General features: G+C 41.0%; 1 long non-coding RNA gene across 2 annotated transcripts; it reads right to left on the reverse strand.

Moving 5' to 3' along the window:
• Window positions 1-2510: 2510 nt before the first annotated feature.
• Window positions 2511-7964, reverse strand: LOC140848336 (uncharacterized). Of its 2 annotated transcripts, none has more exons than XR_012129044.1 (2): window positions 7075-7964; window positions 2511-3405 (listed from the first exon to the last, which is right to left on the reverse strand). It is a non-coding gene; the product is annotated as an uncharacterized lncRNA (long non-coding RNA). The 2 variants fall into 2 exon arrangements; XR_012129046.1 differs by having other exon boundaries at window positions 2511-4031.
• Between the last annotated feature and the right edge of the window lie 726 nt (window positions 7965-8690).

Here is an 8690-nt window from a genome sequence, read left to right on the forward strand (position 1 = left end):
GAATTTCATCTTCTGAGTTGAAAGCCCTTTCTATTATATTAGCCATTTTCTTGCCTAATATCATAAATTGTGCTGAAAAACAATTTCATGCTATTTTCTAGTGTAGCGATGCCATTGCACCTGGAAGACCCCCACCTGGCTATGATTTCTGAGTTTCTGTCTGCTTTTCTTAGGAAATGTATTATTCTATTTAAATATATTATTATTATTTCCCTTATTGGCATTTCCTGACTATTTCCTCATTTAACTGACTGCCTCCAATACAGGTCTGTGAATCAGATCTCTGAGTGCATCAGAATTCTCGGTGAAAGAAGTGTAAGGGCATGTTAATGATGATGACCTGAGGGGAACTCCTTTGAATAAAACAACTGAAATTCTGTGCCTTTATAACCAACCACTCCATCAATTCTGCAGATCTTTTCCCTTCTCTGTTCCCTTTACTTGCACTCAAATAATGAGGGTAGCTTTGTTGAAAAGATTGTCTATGGGCATCCGTGCAGTGACCAGATAATTCTAGCAGTCAATCAGACTATCATTTATACTCTAAGATAAAGACCCCCTGACTGTAGTTTTTTAATTACATAGTGGGGACATACTTGAGAATAACAATATACTAAATGATTATATGTAGACTTTCCAAGTGATGAAATTAATGACATAATATCTAAATAGAGTATATAGTTGTGGATTAAAATTTTATTGCCTTTTATTTTAAGCCATCTCAGATTATTTGGAAGATTTGGTAATTGTTAGATGGGTGACATCATTTTTTTCTTGTTCATTGCTTCAGCCTTCTGGTCAGATGCTACTGTACTTTTTCAGACACATTTGGGCCATCGTGATGTTGCTTGTTGGCTCAGCTGGTCTGGATCTTCAGAACAGCCTGTCCTAGTTTGCGATGAGTGTCATAGTTACTTACTAGCTGCCTCAGCACACATCTTAATGGGCCATCATTACCATCACTGAAACTTGCTGCTGAGACTGTGAGTGTATTTTGCTCTTGCTTTTTCTTCTCCTTTGAAGCTTGTCCTCCGCACTACTCCACGCTGCCTTCCATCTGTTTCTTTTTCCAGTGCCATCTCCCAGCATGCACTCTTCCTATTGTTCATCCATTGTTATTGTTCTTAGCACAATGCCTGACATACAAGAGTGCTCATTAGACAGATAGATTTTTTAAAATGAATGGATTCAACCCAAAATTACTCTAGCCAGCTTCCAATAAAAGCATTAAAATAAGAAAAAAGGAGCCTTTCAAAGTAATGGAATTACAGGTACATGAAAAATCTAGACCAAGCCTAGGTGCCACAAATGAGTCTGACATTTAAGCCTGTGTTTCTTGAAGGTTTCAGAAAGAGAAGCACAGGATGTGCACCGCTCACTGTCTGGTGGAAGGGAGCGTGCCAGTGCACCAGGAGAAACAGGTTCTATATATGGCTGTTCATTCAGCAAAATAATTGGCAGCCTCATAGCAATTTTGCAGTAAAGCTGCAGAAAACTTTTTCTCAGTTAAAAAAGATGTTTTGAGCATCTAATATGTGCAAGGCACTGTGCCAGGAACTGATCACACAAAGGTGGACAGCAAATGACCTCTACCATCAAAGAAAGTCATTTATCATATGCCGCAGAGTAAGATAATAGTAATAATAATTAACATTCATTAAGCTGCTAGCTATGTGTCAGACCTCTAAGCATATTCATGTATTAGCATGTTAATTCTTTCAACATCCTTTTTTGTACTGCTATTTCTCCCATTTTTCAGCTGAAGAATCTGAGGCAAAGGGAGGTTAAATAATTTGCTCAAGATTCAATATCCTGTAAATGGGGAGACCAGGATTAGAACCCAAGTAAGGCTGACTGGCTCCCAAGCCTGCACTTTCAGTAGCTATTTTGTATTGCTTCTCTGGGCACCTAGGAAAAGGAAGGGAATGGATTTACATGGCCTGGAGGTGGTTAGAGATGATTGGTTTAGAATATGTTGAATTTGAGTTGCCTGAAAGTATCAAAAATGGAAATACCCCTTGGGCCATGGGGTGTACAGATCTGCAGTTGGACAGAGAGATCTGGACCAACATTTAGGTAATTTTGAGATGCCAACAGCACATGGTTGGTATATGAAACCATAGGGAGAAAGTCTATGAAATGTATGAGATGAAATCATTTTTGAAAACTACTCAGATGGAAGGTCCAAGAACATAAATTACACATTGTTCAGTAAAGATACCACTACTGGAGCTCATGTGATGTAGACCAAGACATGTAACCTTCTGGCAATTGAATGTATATACATGTTAGGTGCTGGGATTGAACTGAGCTAATGAGGAATGGATGATAAGCATTTTCCTCATTTGGTGTTAGCCAACCCTGCGTTGGGGCACATATTACAACACTTTCTAGGAATGTGCCATTACCTCCATTTTTCAGTTGAGGAAACAGTGGCCCAGAAAATGAAGTTGTTAGGGTCCAGGCTTCCGAGGCTTCCCCAGAGAACAAACTACACAGGCATAGAGATGTAAATTCAAGCAAAGTCTTTATTCAGCCAACTAGTTGGGGTCCAAGTCAGCCCGAAGCAGCGGGTCTCAACAAGGACCCCGAGCACTCAGAGCCAAGGGTTTATATAGCAATTTCAAAGCACTTAACTCATAGCAATTTTCTATAACTATACATTATTCTTGCAAGACATATATCCTGGGGTTAAGCAAGGGCAGGGTAAGACTACTCCTCAATGGTTAGGGAGGTTCTGCATGATAAGCTTGGTATGTAAGATTTACTGACCAAGGTTAGCTGACCAAGGGTCACAGCTGCCCACCACCCGGTGCTCATGATTAACTTGTTTTTCAAGGCCTTACCCAGTTCCAGTTTTTCTTTCTAAGTCACATACTCAGAAAATGGCTTCTAGGCCTTTAAGATGGCTATGCTTATGCTAACCTATTTCTATTCTTACATTCCCCTCTTCTTCTTGTATCTATTTCAATCATGAAATTAGGGGTCATCTGTTTGGTTAACACTCTGATAGTTCTGTCTCAACACTATGATTTGCACGATGCTAATGCGTTCTTTGATAAAGGTAACACATGGAGTGACTCCGGTTTGGCGGGCCTACTACTTGTTAGAATAAGCTGGGGTGGTGCTGATTACTTCTGTCTTGTTGTAGAGGGAGGTGTAAGTTTTAGGAACTCTCTCAATGCAGGTTCTTTGCCTACTTGCAGAGGATAAAGTGAGTCTCGGTCTTTGTCTTCTACAGATAGGGACTCTAGCTGCTGCTAGGGAAAAGGGGCGATGACCGCTCTGGCTGCTTCGTGCTGAGAAGGGGGTGCAGTAAAGGGTGCAGCTAGGTCTCTATTACTGGCCAGTTGAGAGGGCTTCAGAAGGCTGGCGCTTCTATTACTATTTGCAGTTTTGTGGCTTCTAGGCAAGATAAAACAAATTGTGTTATTAGGTTATGTAGCAACATCTGGAGTTGGATTTTCTATTCTGGAGGCTGCAGTTATTGAAACAATACTTTTCTCTAAAATCACCCTCATTTTTATTAGAAGTAACCAGGTTAAGAAAATAATTAACAGCTGGCTTGATCATTTGCACAAGTGCAGCAAGAAGAGCAATTGATTACACAGGCTCTTTTAAATATGCTTTGCTGGAACTTTTTGTAAGGAATTTCAGATTGAACTTTTAAAGGCCTCTTGAGGCCAGACAGCCAAGCTAGACTTGCCATCAGGCTTTGCCTGCAGTACCTGTAGATTTGGATGAATTCTTCTCTTCTCGAGGTCTCTGAACCTGCCAGGAAGTGACCTTCTTTACTCACCTGGTAAGGCTGCTGGGAACTCTGTAAGCAAGGTACCAGGCCAGTTCTTCCAAGGGGCTTTGTTGGCTTTATAAAGTCAATCTTAGTTCCTTAAAGTTGTTCACATCTGAGTCCATGCACATGTCTCTCAGGTATGACATTCCAGTCAAAGCCCTGGCAGTATAACCAGTGTTCTTAAGTAGTCTTCTCACAAGGAAAGCAGATTCTTATTGAACTCATGCAAATAAACATACTGCCATGGAATACAAAAACAGTCACTGAAAGTTTTTAAACTCTGGAGGGATCAGGTAGAGAGAAGGAAGTTTCAATTCTGCTCATAAAGATAGTCATTTACTAAACTGTTGTCAGTTTAAGAGAACAAGGTTAAAACACTTTATCAGCAACATTTGAAACAAAAAGACACAAAATCATTTTCTTTAGTTTATGTAATCTTATGTAACTAATACCTGTTCTGCTGAAATCTAGTTCTTTACCAGTTTAGGGATAATACTATAAATGACAAAAGACTTACAAATGACAATGGTTAAAGATCTGATGAGAGCTTACTGTAAGACAGTTGACATAAGGAAATTCTGATATTTCTGTAATACAAAACATTTAGTAACAAAGTTTAGCATCATTCTCTTTGACAGTGCTTTCCTGGTAAATAAATAAATATATATCAGATAAATAAGCCAAATTAGTCAAATACTTTCTCTAATGAGAAAAAATTCTTCTGACATGTTCCAGGGGCCCTCTGGAAAATATCAGAGTTAACTAGAGGTAAAAGCACTTTTTTTTTTAACTTAGCATAAGTGTCCAAGACCAGATACAAAAAAAGCAGAGAAAGTGCTTAAGTCTACAGGTCTTCTCTGAAAGCTTCAAGAATGTTTTACTCTTTAATAGTAGATATAAGCTGCTATGCAAATTCTATTAAAAGCTCTAAGATCATTTGCATTAAAAAAATATGAAGAGTCCTCTGAAGGACTACTACTAGTAAGATGGCAAACTTCCGGCTTCTCTTCGGGGTCCTTGGTTTCCGCCGGCGCCACCTGAAGCCCAATCACCTCTCGCTCCCCTCCCAATCCCAGCACCTAGCCAACAGCCACCAGCTCCGTAGAAGTGATACCTCAATCAATTCATGCCCCTTCTTATATAACCCAGCACCTTTCCCTAATAAAGCGGAACTCTCCGGTTAATTGCTGCTATGTGTCGCTCCTTTCCTTTCATCCCCCATGTTTTTTTTTTTTTTAAAAACATACAGCATATAAATTAAACAAGAAGACCTGGTGGTTGTCAAAAAAATCTATTACAACCTTTCTCAAAAGTGGTCACACGTTTGTCCATTTAAACTTTTACAGTGAAACTTGTTTTTCTGGGAGAAACATAATCTTGTCTAGATTCTAGTTTAATTTTTAAGAATAAATTTTGGTTTGTTAACTAAGTGCATTTAATCAGCTGAAAAAAGCTTTGTTACCATTCTGCTTAGGAGGATAAATTAAGAAAACAAATAATCAGTAACAACTTTAATCATTTGTTGGTTAGAGATTTTTCCACTTATAAAAATATATGGAATAGATAATTCAATTTCTCAGGCCATGCAATCGTTTTCAATAACAAAATATTTCAAAGGCAAATAAAGCTTATACAGTTGTTAACAAACTTTAGCTTTTAGTCTTTTTAATATTACGATTTCATTTTTTTTTTTTTTTTAATATTCTGGCAACTCACTGAGACTTTAAGCATGAGAAACTGCTTTGATCTTTCAACATTAAGAGCAGACTAACAGTTAAAGAAAACTGTTTAACTAGAAACGAGATTCTAATTTTGCTGTGCACTTGATATCAAGACTCACTTGCTTTAATTTCACTAGGCACGACTATATCTGTAAGAATATAGTTATTTATTCTTCATTTGCCCTATGGTCCCAAGCACATAAGCCGGTGAGAATTAGCCTGGGCTTGCCTGCGGCTTGACTGGGTTTATCTCACTTAATCTCTAAACATCCTGACCCTCCCCCCCAAAGCAACAGGCTGAGCGGGTCTTCCACAACAAAAGGCACCACGCTGTTTTCTCTCTTTAAACAAATAGCTGTACTTTAGAACAAAGTTACTTTCTTTATCACAAAACACATTCTTTAGCATGCAGAAGACTTTTCATTCTTTATACTTTTTCTTATTAAAACATACATTTTTTAGCATAGAGAAATGTTTTATTACTTTAAATAGTTTTAATTAAAACTTAAAACCATTAGAAACTTTAATTTCCAGTGAACACCGAGAAGCAGGCCATTGTAAACTGTTAAACTAACATTCTTTAGATTGACAAATTTATGAACACATTTTATAATTTCTGTAACCATGAGCTTTACAGCACAATCTCTCATAGAGTATATCTTCTTAACTTAGCAAAACTTTAAGGTTTTAGGTTTCTACAAAGATTCTCAGGCAGTAGGTAGGTATACACACTGTAACACACAATTAAAAAGAGGTTCACTTGCTTCAGTCATTTAGTTCACTCATTCGTAACAACTATTCTAGATTACTTACAAGACCTTTACTGAATATTAGACAAAGCCAAGCCTTTAAGCATTTTATTTTTAAAAGATTTAGCAGATAACATGACTTAAATGACCTCAGGTAAATTTAGGCAGCTGATAACTACAAGGACATGCCCGCCTCAGGCAAACTCAAATTAGCATTAATGCTTAACACTTTTTATCAGGTTTTCTGGAAGTTTTAGAATACCCAATTTTCACAAGCGCTTGTCTTTAAATCAATTTCATTAATACCATCCGGAGGTAGAAAGATATATTCATTTACACACTTAGGGGGTCGTCTGAGTCTGTCTCATGGTGAGAAAGAAGGAAAAAGAATATGAGGGAGACAAAGGCGAAGGATGAAGATGCCACTTCAAACAAAATGACTGTTGTATGTGCTTGTGAACGAGTGCCTGTCGTTGCACAGTTTTCCTTCCACGGGGGACGCGAATTTATCTGGGATTCGCGGCTGTGACCCCCTTATCCTGTCACGGGAGTCTTCTAGCGGCGGGCGCCCTAGTGGCTCTTAATTGCCCGACCCGTGCCCGCGGGGAATGATGTAGTGGCAGAAAGGAGGAACGGAGAGAGCAGGAGAACCTTAGAACAAGGAAACTTAAAATGAGAAGCGCAAAAAAAATATAAACCGAAACCAAAACACAGTAAAACAGTCAATGATAACACTAAGCACACACACACCACATCTGATCGCACTCGTTCGGACCGGTCCTTCTCTCACTCTGGTGCGCACCACACTCACCACTTTCAGGGTCTTCAAAAACTCTCGTAATTCTCCTGAAGGGCGTCCACTCGGACTGCCGCAGGGTGACGAGCTCGATCTTTTCCTCCTCGGGCGCCAGTTTTCTGCCGATCGGATTTGCCTTCCTAAGGCCGAGTCACTCGGACCCTAGGGCCAGGATTGGTTACCTGGGCTTCACCCAGGGTCGCTAACCTGGGGGCCGGGACTACCAGCCCGGACTTCCTCACTCGGGACCACTAACCCGAGACCATACACGGGATGGCGACTCCCGCTTTATAATGGATTTATGCAGACACGAGGGGGCGACCCTCGAATTACACTGCCCCGTCCGGACAATTAGACCTTGCCTCCAGCTGTCCTTTGTTCTCAGGGAAGCTGCTCGTATCCCGGACGAGCCCCCAAATGTTAGGGTCCAGGCTTCCGAGGCTTCCCCAGAGAACAAACTACACAGGCATAGAGATGTAAATTCAAGCAAAGTCTTTATTCAGCCAACTAGTTGGGGTCCAAGTCAGCCCGAAGCAGCGGGTCTCAACAAGGACCCCGAGCACTCAGAGCCAAGGGTTTATATAGCAATTTCAAAGCACTTAACTCATAGCAATTTTCTATAACTATACATTATTCTTGCAAGACATATATCCTGGGGTTAAGCAAGGGCAGGGTAAGACTACTCCTCAATGGTTAGGGAGGTTCTGCATGATAAGCTTGGTATGTAAGATTTACTGACCAAGGTTAGCTGACCAAGGGTCACAGCTGCCCACCACCCGGTGCTCATGATTAACTTGTTTTTCAAGGCCTTACCCAGTTCCAGTTTTTCTTTCTAAGTCACATACTCAGAAAATGGCTTCTAGGCCTTTAAGATGGCTATGCTTATGCTAACCTATTTCTATTCTTACAAAGTAATGTGCCAAGGTTGCACTGTAGTTCTGGCAGAATTAATGGCTTTGTGTCTGCCCTGTGATTTTGCCCCTCTGCACAAAGCTGGGCCACAGGAACAGCAGTAGGGGCAAAAGCTGCTGGGGCAACAGGCTCTCCCCACACACATGCAACCAGACACATGGTTGTAGGCCCACGGTTGCCTTTGGTAGTACATGGAAGAAATAACCCAATCTGGTAAGATTTTGAGGATGGGTGTTACCAGCATCCATCACTCACACTAGAGAACCCCAGGACAGCTTTGGAGCAGTGCAGGAACCCTGGAGCAGCACAGCACCCCTGGCTCCTTCTCCTGCCCTCGAGGTGCTGTCCTCCTGGCCAGGCAGCAGGCGCCACTTCCGAGGTGGATGCCTCTCACTGCTCCCTGACTGTTCTACAACATGGACAGGTACTGATCCACTGCTCAGTCATTCAGGCTGAAAATATGACCTCCCAGCAATGCTTTCAGGAAGCCTCCCCTCCCCACCCCCAGCCTCAGGAAACAAAACAAACAGGGCTCTTCCCATTCCCTTGTTTTGAGAGCCTCCTTCCCCCCACTCCTTCTCCCACCCCCCAAGAATGACAGCAGAAATTTGGATTCAGCACTTCTGCTTTTAACTCTTTATTGCCCTTAGTATTAATGGGTGATTCTTCTTGGGGGACCAGGACCTCTCTCTCTCCCTCCCCCTTGTGTCTTTCTGGGG

The sequence above is a fragment of the Manis javanica genome, chromosome 1 (genome assembly GCF_040802235.1).
Source record: "Manis javanica isolate MJ-LG chromosome 1, MJ_LKY, whole genome shotgun sequence".
Lineage (NCBI taxonomy): Eukaryota > Metazoa > Chordata > Mammalia > Pholidota > Manidae > Manis > Manis javanica.